Raw genomic sequence first — 16,013 nt, 5'->3', positions numbered from 1 at the left:
GCCCACTGTCTCAGGTCTGTCTGAAGTTAAACTGAAGCTCTGTCCAGTTATCAGACTCTCCAGGCACCTTGACTACGTGTAAATATAACCTTGTACAAGAGGTGCCTTTGGTTTGTCTATAGGATAGGGTCAGACGGATATGAGTCAAATCCTAGCACGGTGGCTCAGTGGTTAGCACTACTGGCTCATGGTGCCAGGGACCCGGGTTCGATTCCACCCTCGGGTGACTCTCCGTGGGAGTTTGCACATTCTCCCCATGCCGGTGTGGGTGTGCTCTGGTTTCCTCCCACAGTCCAAAGATGTGCAGGTTAAGGTGAATTGGCCATGCTAAATTGCCCAGTGTTCAGGGGTATGTAGGGTTAGGGGCATTAGTCAGGGGTAAATGCAGAGTAATGGGGAACGGGTTTGGGTGGGATACTCGTCGGAAGGTTGGCGTGGACTTGTTGGGCCTGTTTCCACACTGTAGGGATCCTAAGTTCTAAATGGGACTAGATTGGGTTGGGATATCTGGTCGGTATGGATGAGTGGGACTGAGGGGTCTGTTTCCGTGCTGTACATCTTTATGAATCAAACTCCAACATTTGTTTGTTTCCTTGATATTTACCGTACAGAACCGAACTGCGTTTCTGACAATGTATGTGTATATATCATATATATATATATAGATATCTTTTATGAATAACGTATATTTTTGCAACAAAAAATATTGTTGCACTTCTCCCTCTCTAACTTTGGAGCATTAGGAACGGGAAGGAGGGTGCATTGCCTTCTGGGAAAACGCCACAGACAAGTCTCAGCTTGGATCCACTGGCATTTATGAGAGTAGGAGGTGACTTGATTAAAAGATTCGAGATCCCAAGAGGACTTGACAGGACAGATGGGGAAAGGTGTTTACCTTGTGGAAGAACTTTGAACTGGGAGCCACTGTTTCGAAATAAGGAGTCCCTCATTTAAAACAGAGAGAAGGAGGTGACTATTTTGTTTCCCCCCTCACAGAGGGTGGTGAGTCTTTGGACTCTGCTAGTTGAAAAGGCAGGGGGAAGCAGAGTCCTTGAGTATTTCGAAGGCAGCGGTAGGTAGATTCTTGATCAGCAGAATGGGCAGGTATGAGGGATAGTCAGATGGGCAGGTATGAGGGATAGTCATGGTCTGATTGACGTACAGAGTAGGCTGGAGGGAAATAATGATAGTTTCCTGCTCATAATCAGCCCATTCCTGACTTGCACCATCGGCAGTCGATCAACCACCAACTAATAGGTGGGTAAGCAGACTGTGATGAGGAGATAATAAAGAGTTTACGGATGGATGTTGATAGGTTAGGAGAATGTGCCGGAACCCGCCAGGTGGAAGTGGTTTGGATGTGGACATAGGAGGTATGGTTCGTAAGTTTGCAGATGACACCAAAATTGGAGGTGTAGTGGACAGCAAAGGTTACCTCAGAGTACAACAGGATCTTGATCAGATGGGCCAGTGGGCTGAGAAGTGGCAGATGGAGTTTAATTCAGATAAATGTGAGGTACTGCATTTTGGGAAAGCAAATCTTAGCAGGACTTATACACTTAATGGTAAGGTCTTAGGGAGTGTTGCTGAACAAAGAGACCTTGGAGTGCAGGTTCATAGTTCCTTGAAAGTGGACCCACAGGTACGTAGGATAGTGAAGAAGGCGTTTGGTATGCTTTCCTTTATTGGTCAGAGTATTGAGTACAGGAGTTGGGAGGTCATGTTGCTGCTGAACAGGGCATTGGTTAGGCCACTTTTGGAATATTGCATGCAATTCTGGTCTCCCTGCTATCGGGAGGATGTTGTGAAACTTGAAAAGGTTCAGAAACAATTCAAAAGGATGTGGCCAGGGTTGGAGGGTTTGAGCTGTAGGGAGAGGCTGAATAGGCTGGGGCTGTTTTCCCTGGAGCGTCGGAGGCTGAGGGGCGACCTCATAGAGGTTTATAAGATCATGAGGGGCATGGAAAGCATACATAGACAAGGTCTGTTCCCTGGGGTCGGGGAGTCCAGAATTAGAGGGCATAGGTTTAGGGTGAGTGGGGAAAGATATAAAAGGGACATAAGGGGCAACCTTTTCATGCAGAGGGTGGTGCGAGTATGGAATGAGTTGCCAGAGGAAGTGGTGGAGGCTGGTCCAATTACAGCATTTAAAAAGCATCTGGATGGGTATATGAATAGGAAGAGATTGGAGCGATATGGGCCAAGTGCTGGCAAGTGGGACTAGATTGGGTTGGGATATCTGGTCGGCATGGACGGGTTGGACCGAATGGTCTGTTTCTGTGCTGAAAATCTCTGTCTCTAAGTGGGAGATTATACATTGTGGCTGGCAAAATAAAAGGACAATTTATGGATGAAATGGGAAGCCTATTCAAAATATGCCAACGTAGAGGGTGTTCTTGTGCATGGATCTCAGAAAGTAGGTATGCAGGTGCATATAATCAGAAAGGCAAATAGAATGATCAGATTCCCTACAGTATGGAAACAGGCTCCTTGGCCAAGCCAGTCCACACCAACCCACCCAGCCCCATTCCCCCAACCCACATTGACCCCTGCCTAATGCACTTGACACAATTCGCCTGACCTGCGCATCTTTGGACTACGGGATGAAACCAGAGCACCCAGAGGAAACCCACACAGATACGGAGAGAATGTGCAAACTCTACACAGTCAGTCGCCCAAGGCTGGGATCCTGGTGCTGTAAGGCACCCATAGAAAACTCTGTTCATGTCAATCTACTAGACTACCATTGGGAACAACGCTATTTCTGCTGAATCTTGGCTTGCATTGTACTCACATACTCAGAAGAGTGAGGGGAGATCTTACTGAGGTACAGGGTCTAAAATGCGAAAGGGGATCGATAAGGTTGAACTGATGTTCTTCCTTGTGGGACAGTCTTGAACAAGAGGTCATAGATTTGGGAAGAGAGAGGCAGTAAGATTCAAAACTGAGCTGAGGAGAAACTACTCCTCTTACAGGGTGGGGATGCATTGTCCCGGACTGTGGTAGAGGCAGAATCATTCAAATAGATTAAAAAATGAAATAGGTATGTTTCTGATGAAGAGTGGGATACCGGCCCATGGGGAACAGGCTGAAAGTGCACTTGAGGTCAGAATAAAATCAGTCATGATCAGGCTAAATAGCAGAATAGGCTGAAAGGGCTGAATTTCCTACTCCCGCTCCCAATGCCTACATTCCTAAAAGGCCTAACTGTAATAATAAGAGTGTGAGCCACTTTCTTGACTGCTCCCAACCCCACTGGGGGAGCAGGTCTCTCTGAAACTGGCCAAGCAATTCCTTCGTTTCGGACATCTGAATCAGAGCAGCCCCCAACCTGCCAGCCAGTCTTCAAACCACCAGTGAGTCCATGGACCCCTAGTGGAACACACTTCAGCCCAACAAGTCCACACTGACCCAATCCCCTACTCTACTTTTACCCCTAACTAATGCACCTGGTCTACACATCCCTAGATACTGGGGGCAATATAAGCAGAGTTGAAACTTTATTGCTGGAACAGCACAGCAGGTCAGGCAGCATCCAGGGAACAGGAGATTCGACGTTTCGGGCACAGGCCCTTCTTCAGAAGGGCCTGTGCCCGAAACGTCGAATCTCCTGTTCCCTGGATGCTGCCTGACCTGCTGTGCTGTTCCAGCAATAAAGTTTCAACTTTGATCTCCAGCATCTGCAGACCTCACTTTCTCCGCAATATAAGCAGAGCCAATCCACCCATCTTTGGATTGATGGGAGGAAACGAGAGCAAACTCCACACAGATCAGTCAACCAAGGCTAGGATTTGAACCAAGGTCCCTGGCACTGCGAGACAGCAGTGCTAACCACTGAGCCACCACAACACTGGAGGACCAGGGCCGATCTATTCCCCCACAAGCCCTTCCAATGTGCTCACGTCATCAGACTTGAGAGGTTTAGGATCAAAGAGTGGTGCGTGTATGGAATGAGCCGCCAGAGGAAGTGGTGGAGGCTGGTACAATTGCAACATTTAAGAGGCATCTGGATGGGTATATGAACAGGAAGGGTTCAGAGGGATATGGGCCGGATGCTGGCAGGTGGGACTAGATTGGGTTGGGGAATCTTGTCGGCATGGACGGGTTGGACCGAAGGGTCTGTTTCCGTGCTGTGCATCTCTATGACTCTAACCAGTTGGCCATTATTGCAACAGACAGGAGGTTGGAGCAACAATATAACTGTAGTTGGGTTGGTTAACACACTTGTGTCTCTCATATTGTGGCCGAAGATTCGGATCCCATACCCGCGTTTTTGGACAGTGAACTAAATGTGGAACATAGAGCACACACATCAATAAATGTTGCACAGGATCCCTCACACTCCCAATGGTGGACTGGGGTGGGGTGGGGGTGGGGACTGTCTCGGCTGAGGTGCCATCTTTTGCCTGAGATATTCTGGGCAGAGTCAAACTCCAATGTTTTGTTTGGTTTCTGGAGATGGAACTGTGCAGAACCGAACTGCGTTCTGACTATGCATGCATACCAAAGTTTTGTTTTAAATGAATAAAGTGTATTTTTGAAATATGTTTGTTTTTTTAAAAAAATAAACTCCCAAACGTAGGATCTAAGTAATTCCCACCCCCACCTGTGCGATGGCCTGGTCCAGCGATTGGACATTCCCGGAAACCCCCGTGGGATCTTGCTGTGCGCCGTGTAAGCTGCAAGATCAACCCAAAACGAACTAAGCACCCCCTCAGCTGGTTGCAAGCAACTCTTTTGCGAGTTCCTGAGACAGTGCAAGGCGAAGTATTGGCAAGAGTTTTGCAAATCTCACCTAGCCCTTCGGTGGTCTCGAACTCCGCATTCTCCCCTCTCCCTCTCTCTCTCTGCAGGGTACCTGGACTGCAGCCTCGCCTGCCCGCTGCAGCTGCTGAGATCCTCGTTGCAGAGTCCTTGCTGCAAGCCCCAAATAGCCTCCAGCGTCTGGAAGTGGCAAAGACTTGTCTGAAGGCAGTCCCTCGATCGCCTCCTAGGGGCTGCTGGCGTATCGTGCAGCCGCAGGTGGAGCTGTCGTGACCTGTCCTCTTAGCTCCCAGAGAGTCCAAGTCGACCACATATCCCAACCCAATGCAGTCCCACTTGGCCATAGCCATCTAAACCCCTCCAGTTCATGTACCCATCCTTCTAAATGTTGCAATTGTACCAGCCTCCACCACTTCCTCTTCCCACTGGAGAAAGTTGGTGCACCTCTCACAAATAGCTCCGAACTTTCTGATGCACTGCGCTTTCCGGCAGATGGTTTATCGCCACAGTGGCTGCAGCCTCTATATTTTTTTGGGAAGTGGTTTTATCTTCCCCTGAACAACTTGTGCAATTTCCTCCTTTCCCTTCTCTCTCTCTCTCTCTCTGCACAGGCAGACTGGGATGCAGTCAGCTCTGAGTCTCCCTCTTGCTCTTCCCAGTACCGGGGGTCCTTGGTTGGAACCACCCCACTGCATTGCAGAGGGGAAGCTAAATGGGAGAGGGGGAGTGCGAGGCGTCAACAGAAGCTGCCACAAGCTAATATTCATGAGAGCCAAGTCAGCTGCTAGGTCAAAGGCCTGTTGCAAAGGAGGCCAAGCGAGATGGACAGAGGGAATGTCAGAGTTTGGGGACCCACGTGGATAGAGGCAACAATGGCAGAGCTTGTCAAATCTGGGTTAGGTCATGAACAGTTCAGGCAGTGCAGAGGTGACATCCCTTCCCTCTCTGACTCTGTTCCTGTTATTGAAACTCTTTGGTTTTAGCAGAGCCAATCTGTTCTTGCTCACTCTCCAACCTGTTATCCCAAGAGGGATTGTTAGCCGCCAATTCCCGCCACCCATCGCGAGATGCCCACTGCCAGAGGCACTTCCCCTCCCTCACCACCTTCCCCAGGGAGTGTTCCCTCTAGGACGCTCTTGCTTCACTCCCAACACACCCCCTCCCCCTGGAGCCCCAAGGCACCTTCCCCTGTCACCGCCGAAAGTGTGAAGCCCTGCCCAATTCCCTCCTCCCTCCTCAAGGGCCCAAACGTACCTGGGAGAACGTGAGGGGTGCAGACCCTGGAGACTGTGAGTGTGTCGAGAGCTTGCACAGCAGGTCAGGCAGCAGCCGAGGAGCAGGAGAATCGACGTTTCAGGCGTAAGCCCTTCACCAGGCGCTTCCTGCTCCTCGGATGCTGCCTGACCTGCTGTGCTTTTCCAGGCACCACACTCTTGACCCAAGCATTCCTTTCAGGTGAAGCAGCGACTTACCTGCACTGCTCACTACCTAGTCTACCGCATTCGCTGCCCACAATGTGGTCTCCTCACCGGGGAAGTGTACTGGGTGACTGCTTCTCAGATCATCTACATCCTGCCCACAAAAAAGACCCTGAGTTTTCCCGTCGCCTGTCCCTGTCAACAACCCACCCTGTTCCCTGGCTAACATCTCTGTCTCAGGCTTGCTGCAGTGCTCCAGTGAAGCTCAGTGCAAGCTGGAAGAACAGCACCTCGTTTTCTGCTTGGGGACCCTGCAGCCTCCTGGACTCAATATCGAGTTCAATAACTTGGGCTCTCCCATGTCCTTAGCCGCACCCACACCACCAACCCCAACCCCACACGCACACCAGACCTTGTTCTGAGGAAGGGTCACCACACCTGAAACCTTAACACTGGCTTGTCTTCACTGATGCTGCCAAACTGGCTGAGCTTTTCCAGCAATTTCTGCTTTTGTTTCTTCATACCACAGGCTAGCATTCCGCACTACCGATTGTTAGCCACACGTAGTCTCTGTTAATGGGGTGGCACGCTGGCTCAGTGGTTAGCACTGCTGCCTCACAGTACCCAGGACCTGGGTTTGATTCCCACCATGGGTGACCATCTGTGTGGAGTTTGCGCATTCTCTCTGTGTCTGCGCGGGTTTCCTCCCACAATTCCAAGGTGTGCCGGCCAGGTGAATTGGCCATGCTAAGTTGCTCATGGTGTTAGGAGTAAATATAGGATAGGGGAGTGGGTTTGGGTAGGTTACTCTTCAGGAGGATCAGTGTGAGCTTGTTGGGCCAAAGGGCCTCTCTCAGTACTGTAAGGGGTCTAATCTTAACAGCTATTTACCGTCCCAGCCAGATTGTTGTCAATTCCTTTGTCTGTCCAACTGTTTTTCTCTGTCTTTAGGCTCTATCCCCACTTATAGTTGATTCCTTACCCCCCTCTCCCCCCCCAACCTAGCTTCTGCCTAGAAACCGACATGCTCCCAGCTATCCTCAGTTCTGAGGAAAGGTCACTCGACCTGAAACATTAACTCTGATTTCGCTCCACAAGACGCAGCCAGACCTGCTGTACTTTTCCAGCATTTTCTGTTTTTTAATCGCAGTACATAGAGTCATAGAGATGTACAGCATGGAAACAGACCCTTCGGTCCAACCCGTCCATGCCGACCGGATATCCCAACCTCATCTAGTCCCACCTGCCAGTACCCGGCCCATATCCCTCCAAACCCTTCCTATTCATATACCCATCCAGATGCCTTTTAAATGCTGTAATTGTACCAGCCTCCACCACACCCTCTGGCAGCTCATTCCATACACGTACCACCCTCTGTGTGAAAAAGTTGCCCCTTAGGTCTCTTTTATATCTTTCCCCCCCTCACCCTAAATCTATGTCCCCTAATTCTGGACTCCCCCACCCCCGGGAAAAGACCTTGTCTATTTATCCTATCCATGCCCCTCATGATTTTATAAACCTCTATAATGTCACCCATCAGCCTCCGACGCTCCAGGGCAAACTGTCCCAAACTATTCAGCCTCTCCATGTAGCTCAAACCCTCCAACCCTGCCAACATCCTTGTAAATCTTTTATTCAGCACATTGTCTCTTACTCTCACCTTTCATTACGGATTTATTCAACTTCTCTTCTGTCTTGAACTGACATTCATAATCCCCTTGTTTACTTATCTACCTTTCTCTCTCTCTCTCTCTCTCTTTCTCTCTCTCTGGGCCCCGACTCCTCTAATCCACTCCCCTCTACCTCCACCACAACATCCTGTTAAACAGAAATACCTGTTTATTTTTCTCTGGCTGCTATCAGTTCTGATAAAGGTGTATGGTCTGACCCATGTGTTTTTTCAATGTTCCCTGAACACCTGGTGACTCATAAAAATATTACATGTGTGGGCAAAAATAATGTTCGACCAGGCAGGGAAGGTTAAAGTGGGAGTTCACGTGATGAAACCTCCAGGAATCTAACCACACATAACTTGAACATGTTCAATACTTGAAATTTAAGAGAATCCTGAAATAGTGAATATGAGAAAATGCAGGGTGACAGAGACAAGGTCGAGGGATGGGTCTGGATGGGATACTCTTCAGAGGGTCGGTATGGACTCGATGGACTGAATGGCCTGCTTCCACACTGTAGGAATGCTGTGATTCTATTGAAATGTTAACTTCAATACGATTGATAGGGTTGTTAAGAAGGCATGCGGTAAGTTATGCAGTATCCTTCGTTGTTCAGTATTTCCCAGGAGCTGAAAAACTACGCCATGTTCTTCGTGACCTGCAACACATTATCAATGAGGATGAGCACCTCACCAAGACCTTTCCCACATCTCCACTACTTGGCTTTAAACAGCCGCCAAACCCCAAACAGATCATTGTGCGTAGCAAACTGCCCGGCTCTCAGGACAGCTCCATACAACCCTGCCACGGTGGACGCTGCAAGACGTGTCAGAGTGTGGACAGAGATACCACCATTACACATGAGGACACCTCCCACCTTGTACATGGCAGGTACTCATGTGACTCAGCCAACGTTGTCTATCTTATACGTTGCAGGCAAGGATGCCCGGAGGCATGGTACATTGGGGAAACCGAGCAAAGGCTACGACAACGGATGAATGGGCACCGCACAACAATCAACAGACAGAGGATTCTCCCCCAGTTGGGGAACACTTCAGTGGCCCAGGACATTCAGCCTCGGACCTTCGGGTGACCATCCTCCAAGATGGACTTCGGGTCAGGCAGCAGCGAAAAGTGGCCGAGCAGAGGCTGATAGCTAAGTTCGGTACCCATAGGGAGGGCCTCAACCGGGACCTTGGGTTCATGTCACATTACAGGTGACCACCATTGCACTATACACACACACACAGACACTCCTACACACTCCTACACACACACACACACACACTCCTATACACACGTACACACGGACACACATATACACAGATGCGCACACAGACACCCACACACATCCTTACAGACACACACACACTCCCACAGTCACACATGCACCCCCTCACAGACTTAAGACACTCTACACTCACTACACACACACACATTCACTTTCTCACACTCACAACCCCCACCCCACACACACACACACACACACACAGACAAAGACCCACATGCACACATATATTTTGTGGGGTGAATTTGTACTTTCAGGGTTACATTGTACTTTGCTCAAAAACTGCATGCATTCATGTAAAAGTCCATTATCTCACTTTTTAGATTAGAATCAATCTAAACATCATGGCATAGACAGAGAACACAGGGGGCCAACACCTTCAACATATTGTCTAGCTATCACCATTGTTAACAGCTAACCCGAGAATGCAGCTTTTTACAAAAAGGCTTTGTGATTTACACATGAAAGAAGTGAAACTATCACTGTATTCCAACAGATGAAAGACTCAACAGACAAATCAAGGTATTTTTCAATGTATAATTCCAGTTACATCACACTGTAAACTTTTGCTATAACTTCTATGTATTACAATCGAGCCCTCCACAATCACCTGATGAAGGAGCGTCGCTCTGAAAGCTAGTGTGCTTCCAATTAAACCTGTTGGACTATAACCTGGTGTTGTGTGATTTTTAACTTTGTACACCCCAGTCCAACACCGGCATCTCCGAATCATGCGGTAAGTTAGCTTTTATTGGGAGAGGGATCGAGTTTCGGAGCCATGAGGTCATGTTGCAGCTGTATAAAACCCTGGTGCAGCTGCACTTGATGTATTGCGTACAGTTCTGGTCACCGCATTATCGGAAGGATGTGGAAGGTTTGGAACACATTGGCACCATGTTAGTACACCAATGGCCGGATGCTGGAGCAGGAGACATTCATGGGCTGCAGATCAGATGAGCAGAAACTGGTGCTTTGACCAGGGGCCATTGGTTTAGGGCAGCAGGGGTGGGGGGAAGCTAAAATGAGGTGGGCAAGGAAAGCTTTTCACACTGAAGGTGGTAGGTGCCTGGAGCGTGATGCTCGGGTAGATAGGAGAAGCAGATATGAAAGCAGGGAAGAGAGGGATACAGACCACCTGCGGGCGGATGGGATTAGTTTAGAATGGCATCAGGGTTGGCACAGCTTTGGTGGGTCGAAGGGCCTGTAAGGTTGTATGTTCTTTCCACACAACAGCGCTCTTATAAAAGAATCTGTGGCCGCAGCAATTCAAGATGGCTGGGTTTGTGAGACAGTCAGGGAGGATCAGACTGGTGCTGTCGATGTGATGTCAATGCCCGTTCGGACTGCGATGGAGATTCGGACGCTGTTCGTTTGGATTCGGCCTGTGGATCAGGCCTGCAGTCCGATTGGCAACAGCGTGGAGAAGAAGCTGAGTGAAGAATTTGAAGCACAGAATTATATCGGGTGTCCGAACATCCTCTGTCCTTCCCCCTACCCAGAGAGAGGAGGGGAGGACAGCCTCTGACCCACTGTGTCCCACTCAGTCCCAGAGTAGAGGGGAGTAGAGGACTCATTACACGGCCGGTGTGTGAATGGCACTGATGTTAAAGTGTCCCCGAGGATGGAGGGCCGAATGACCGATGCTGTAAACACTTCCAACCCAGTGCCCTGGTGCGGTGCTGGATCTAAGGGTGCAGTCAGACTACGGGCTTTAACGACCATGACTTGGAGGAGGTGGTGTCAGACTGGGATGGACAAAGTAAAAAAATCACACAACACCAGGTTAGAGCCGAAAGGTTTATTTGGAAGCACAAGCTTTCGGAGCGCTGCTCCTTTGTCAGGGAGTTGTCACAGGTGACCGCCTCTGGTTCCTACACACCAGCCTATCTCTGTGTCTCCCTCAGGTTCCTACACGCCGGCCTATCTCTGTGACCCCTCAGGTTCCTACACACCAGCCTATCTCTGTGACCCCCTCAGGTTCCCACCCACCAGCCTATCTCTGTGACCCCCCAAGTTCCTACACACCAGCCTAACCCTGTGTCTCCCTCAGGTTCCTACACGCCGGCCTATCTCTCTGACCCCCTCAGGTTCCTACACACCAACCTATCCCTGTGTCTCCCTCAGGTTCCTACACGTCGGCCTATCTCTCTGACCCCTTCAGGTTCCTACACACCAACCTATCTCTGTGACCCCTCAGGTTCCTACACACCAACCTATCTCTGTGACCCCTCAGGTTCCTACACACCAACCTATCTCTGTGACCCCATCAGGTTTCTACACACCAACCTATCTCTGTGACCCCGTCAGGTTTCTACACACCAACCTATCTCTGTGACCCCCTCAGGTTTCTACACACCAACCTATCTCTGTGACTCCCTCAGGTTCCTACACACCAACCTATCTCTGTGACCCCTCAGGTTCCTACACACCAGCCTATCTCTGTGATCGTCTCAGGTTCCTACACACCAGCCTATTTCTGTGACCCCCTCAGGTTCCTACACACCAGCCTATCTCTGTGACCCCCCAAGTTCCTACACACCAGCCTATCCCTGTGTCTCCCTCAGGTTCCTACACGCCAGCCTATCTCTCTGACCCCCTCAGGTTCCTACACACCAGCCTATCTCTGTGACCCCCTCAGGTTCCTACACACCAACCTATCTCTGTGACTCCCTCAGGTTCCTACACACCAACCTATCTCTGTGACCCCTCAGGTTCCTACACACCAGCCTATCTCTGTGATCGTCTCAGGTTCCTACACACCAGCCTATTTCTGTGACCCCCTCAGGTTCCCACACACCAGCCTATTTCTGTGACCCCCTCAGGTTCCTACACACCAGCCTAACCCTGTGTCTCCCTCAGGTTCCTACACGCCGGCCTATCTCTCTGACCCCCTCAGGTTCCTACACACCAACCTATCTCTGTGACCCCATCAGGTTCCTACACACCAACCTATCTCTGTGACCCCCTCAGGTTCCTACACACCAGCCTATCTCTGTGGACCCCTCAGGTTCCTGCACACCAGCCTATCTCTGTGACCCCTCAGGTTCCTACACACCAGCCTATCTCTGTGACCCCTCAGGTTCCCACACACCGGCCTATCTCTGTGACTCCCTCAGGTTCCTACACACCAACCTATCTCTGTGACCCCCTCAGGTTCCTTCACACCAACCTTCGGTGGTAGGCAAAGTAATGGAAAGGGTACTGAGGGATAGGATTTATGAGTATCTGGAAAGACACTGCTTGATTAGGGACAGCCAGCACGGATTTGTGAAGGGTAGGTCTTGCCTTACAAGTCTTATTGAATTCTTTGAGGAGGTGACCAAGCATGTGGATGAGGGTAGAGCAGTGGATGTAGTGTACATGGATTTTAGTAAGGCATTTGATAAGGTTCCCCATGGTAGGCTTATGCGGAAAGTCAGGAGGCATGGGATAGAGGGAAATTTGGCCAATTGGATAGAAAACTGGCTAACCGGTCGAAGTCAGAGAGTGGTGGTAGATGGCAAATATTCAGCCTGGAGCCCAGTTACAAGTGGAGTTCCGCAGAGATCAGTTCTGGGTCCTCTGCTGTTTGTAATTTTTATTAATGACTTGGATGAGGGAGTCGAAGGGTGGGTCAGTAAATTTCCAGATGATACGAAGATTGGTGGAGTTGTGGATAGTGAGGAGGGCTGTTGTCGGCTGCAAAGAGACTTAAATATGATGCAGAGCTGGGCTGAGGAGTGGCAGATGGAGTTCAACCCTGCCAAGTGTGAGGTTGTCCATTTTGGAAAGACAAATAAGAATGCGGAATACAGGGTTAACGGTAGGGTTCTTAGTGAGGTGGAGGAACAGAGGGATCTTGGGGGCTATGTTCATAGATCTTTGAAAGTTGCCACTCAGGTGGATAGAGCTTGTAAGAAGGCCTATGGTGTATTAGCGTTCATTAGCAGAGGGATTGAATTCAAGAGTCGTGAAGTGATGTTGAACTGTACAGGACTTTGGTTAGGCCACATTTGGAGTACTGTGTGCAGTTCTGGTCGCCTCACTTTAGGAAAGATGTGAAAGCTTTGGAGTGGGTGCAGAGGAGATGTACCAGGATGTTGCCTGGAATGGAGAATAGGTCGTACGAGGATAGGTTGAGAGTGCTAGGCCTTTTCTCGTTGGAACGGCGAAGGATGAGGGGTGACTTGATAGAGGTTTATAAGATGATCAGGGGAATAGATAGAGTAGACAGTCAGAAACTTTTTCCCCGGGTGCAACAGAGTGTTACAAGGGGACATAAATTTAAGGTGAAGGGTGGAAGGTATAGGGGGGATGTCAGGGGTGGGTTCTTTACCCAGAGAGTGGTGGGGGCATGGAATGTGCTGCCTGTGGGAGTGGTAGAGTCAGAATCTTTGGTGACCTTTAAGCGGCAATTGGATAGGTACATGGATGGGTGCTTAAGCTAGGACAAGTGTTCGGCACAACATCGTGGGCCGAAGGGACTGTTCTGTGCTGTATTGCTCGATGTTCTATGTTCTATCTCTGTGACCCCCTCAGGTTCCTACACACCAGCCTATCCCTGTGACTCCCTCAGTTTCCCACACACCAACCTATCCCTATGACTCCCTCAGGTTCCCACACACCAGCCTATCTCTGTGACCCCTCAGTTTCCCACACACCAACCTATCCCTATGACTCCCTCAGGTTCCCACACACCAACCTATCTCTGTGACCCCTCAGGTTCCCACACACCAGCCTATCCCTGTGACCCCCTCAGGTTCCTACACACCAGCCTATCTCTGTGATCGTCTCAGGTTCCTACACACCAGCCTATCTCTGTGACCCCTCAGGTTCCTACAAACCAGCCTATCTCTGTGACCCCTCAGGTTTCTACACACCAGCCTATCTCTGTGACCCCTCAGGTTTCTACACACCAGCCTATCTCTGTGACCCCTTATGTTCCTACAAACCAGCCTATCTCTGTGACCCCTCAGGTTCCTACACACCAGCCTATCCCTGTGACCCCTCAGGTTCCTACACACCAACCTATCTCTGTGACTCCCTCTGGTTCCCACACACCAACCTATCTCTGTGACCCCTCAAGTTCCTACACACCAACCTATCTCTGTGACCTCCTCAGGTTCCTACACACCAACCTATCTCTGTGACTCCCTCTGGTTCCCACACACCAACCTATCTCTGTGACCCCCTCAGGTTCCTATGCACCAGCCTATTTCTGTGACCCCCTCAGGTTGCTCACACCAGCCTATCCCTGTGACTCTCTCAGGTTCCTAGACACCAGCCTATCTCTGTGACCCCCTCAGGTTCCTACACACCAACCTATCTCTGTGACCCCCTCAGGTTCCTACACACCAACCTATCTCTGTGACCCCCTCAGGTTCCTACACACCAACCTATCTCTGTGACTCCCTCTGGTTCCCACACACCAACCTATCTCTGTGACCCCTCAAGTTCCTACACACCAACCTATCTCTGTGACCTCCTCAGGTTCCTACACACCAACCTATCTCTGTGACTCCCTCTGGTTCCCACACACCAACCTATCTCTGTGACCCCCTCAGGTTCCTATGCACCAGCCTATTTCTGTGACCCCCTCAGGTTGCTCACACCAGCCTATCCCTGTGACTCTCTCAGGTTCCTAGACACCAGCCTATCTCTGTGACCCCCTCAGTTTCCTACACACCAGGTAAAAACAATGACTGCAGATGCTGGAAACCAGATTCTGGATCAGTGGTGCTGGAAGAGCACAGCAATTCAGGCAGCATCCGAGGACAGGCCGCCTATCCCTGTGACCCCTCAGTTTCCTACACACCAGCCTATCTCTCTGACCCCCTCAGGTTCCTACACACCAGCCTATCCCTGTGACCCCTCAGTTTTTTTTTATTTCAAAAATATACTTTATTCATATATATTTAATCTATACAATTGGATATGTCCTCATTCTGTAAACATTCCATTTCTTTGCGTATCGAAACAGGGTGATCATTCATATTCACAGGTTGGTGCGATTACATTGAGCTGAGACGCCAGCGGAGCCCAAATGACTGCGCGGGCCCCCTGTTCTTCGTTAGGCAGGCAGATGTTAGACGGTGGTCTTTCCCCACCGTGCCTTGGCGGCAGCTGCCCCAAGCTTCAGCGCGTCCCTCAACACGTAGTCCTGGACCTTGGAATGTGCCAGTCTGCAGCACTCAGTCGGGGTCAACTCCTTCAGCTGGAAGATCAGCAGGTTTCGGACCACCCAGAGAGCGTCCTTCACCGAGTTGATGATCCTCCAGGCACAGTTGATGTTCGTCTCGGTGTGCGTCCCGGGGAACAGACCGTAGAGCACGGAGTCCCGTGTCACGGCGCTGCTCGGGACGAACCTCGACAAACATCACTGCATTCCTCTCCAGACTTCCTCTGCATAGGCACATTCCAGAAGGAGGTGTGTGACAGTCTCTTCCCCCCCGCAGCCACTTCGAGGGCAGCGTGCGGTGTGGCTGAGAGTCCGGGCGTGCATAAAGGATCTCACAGGCAGAGCCCTTCTCACCACCAGCCAAGCCATGTCTTGGTGCTTGTTGGAAAGTTCTGGCGATGAGGCACTCTGCCAAATGGCTTTGACAGTCTGCTCAGGGAAACGCTCGATAGGATCCGCCCTCTCCTTTTCCCGAAGGGTCTCAAGGACACTACGTGCTGACCACTTCCTGATGGACTTGTGGTCAAAGGTGTTTTTCTTCATAAACTTCTCCACGAAGGACAGGTGATACGGAACGGTCCAACTACTCGGAGCGTTCCGCGGCAGCGAGGCCAGGCCCATCCTTCGCAACATCGGGGACAGGTAGAACCTCAGTACGTAGTGACACTTGGTGTTTGCGTACCGGGGATCCACGCACAGCTTGATGCAGCCAC

At 50.3% G+C, this 16,013-nt stretch overlaps 1 protein-coding gene across 4 annotated transcripts in view; it reads right to left on the bottom strand.

Annotated features, from left to right (window-relative positions):
- The window catches only part of LOC122541335 (torsin-4A-like), a 75,525-nt gene that overhangs the window by 12,076 nt on the left and 47,436 nt on the right, over positions 1-16,013 (bottom strand). The window contains exon 1 of one of the 4 annotated variants that reach the window (XR_015753069.1): positions 4,796-5,094. The exons of 1 other annotated variant lie outside the window; for it this stretch is intronic. The gene's annotated coding sequence lies outside the window, so the exon portion shown is untranslated. Of the gene's footprint in view, positions 1-4,606; positions 4,626-4,795; positions 5,095-16,013 lie in introns of those variants that run through there. 2 more of the 4 variants (XM_043678011.2, XM_087979480.1) reach the window with 2 other exon arrangements.

This window comes from Chiloscyllium plagiosum, unplaced genomic scaffold (assembly GCF_037043375.1).
Source record: "Chiloscyllium plagiosum isolate Xiang-an unplaced genomic scaffold, Cpla_swu_hap1 HiC_scaffold_35, whole genome shotgun sequence".
NCBI classification, from domain to species: Eukaryota; Metazoa; Chordata; class Chondrichthyes; order Orectolobiformes; family Hemiscylliidae; genus Chiloscyllium; species Chiloscyllium plagiosum.
Note: the sequence above shows the minus strand (reverse complement) of the source record. Positions and strands in the feature narration are given on the sequence as shown.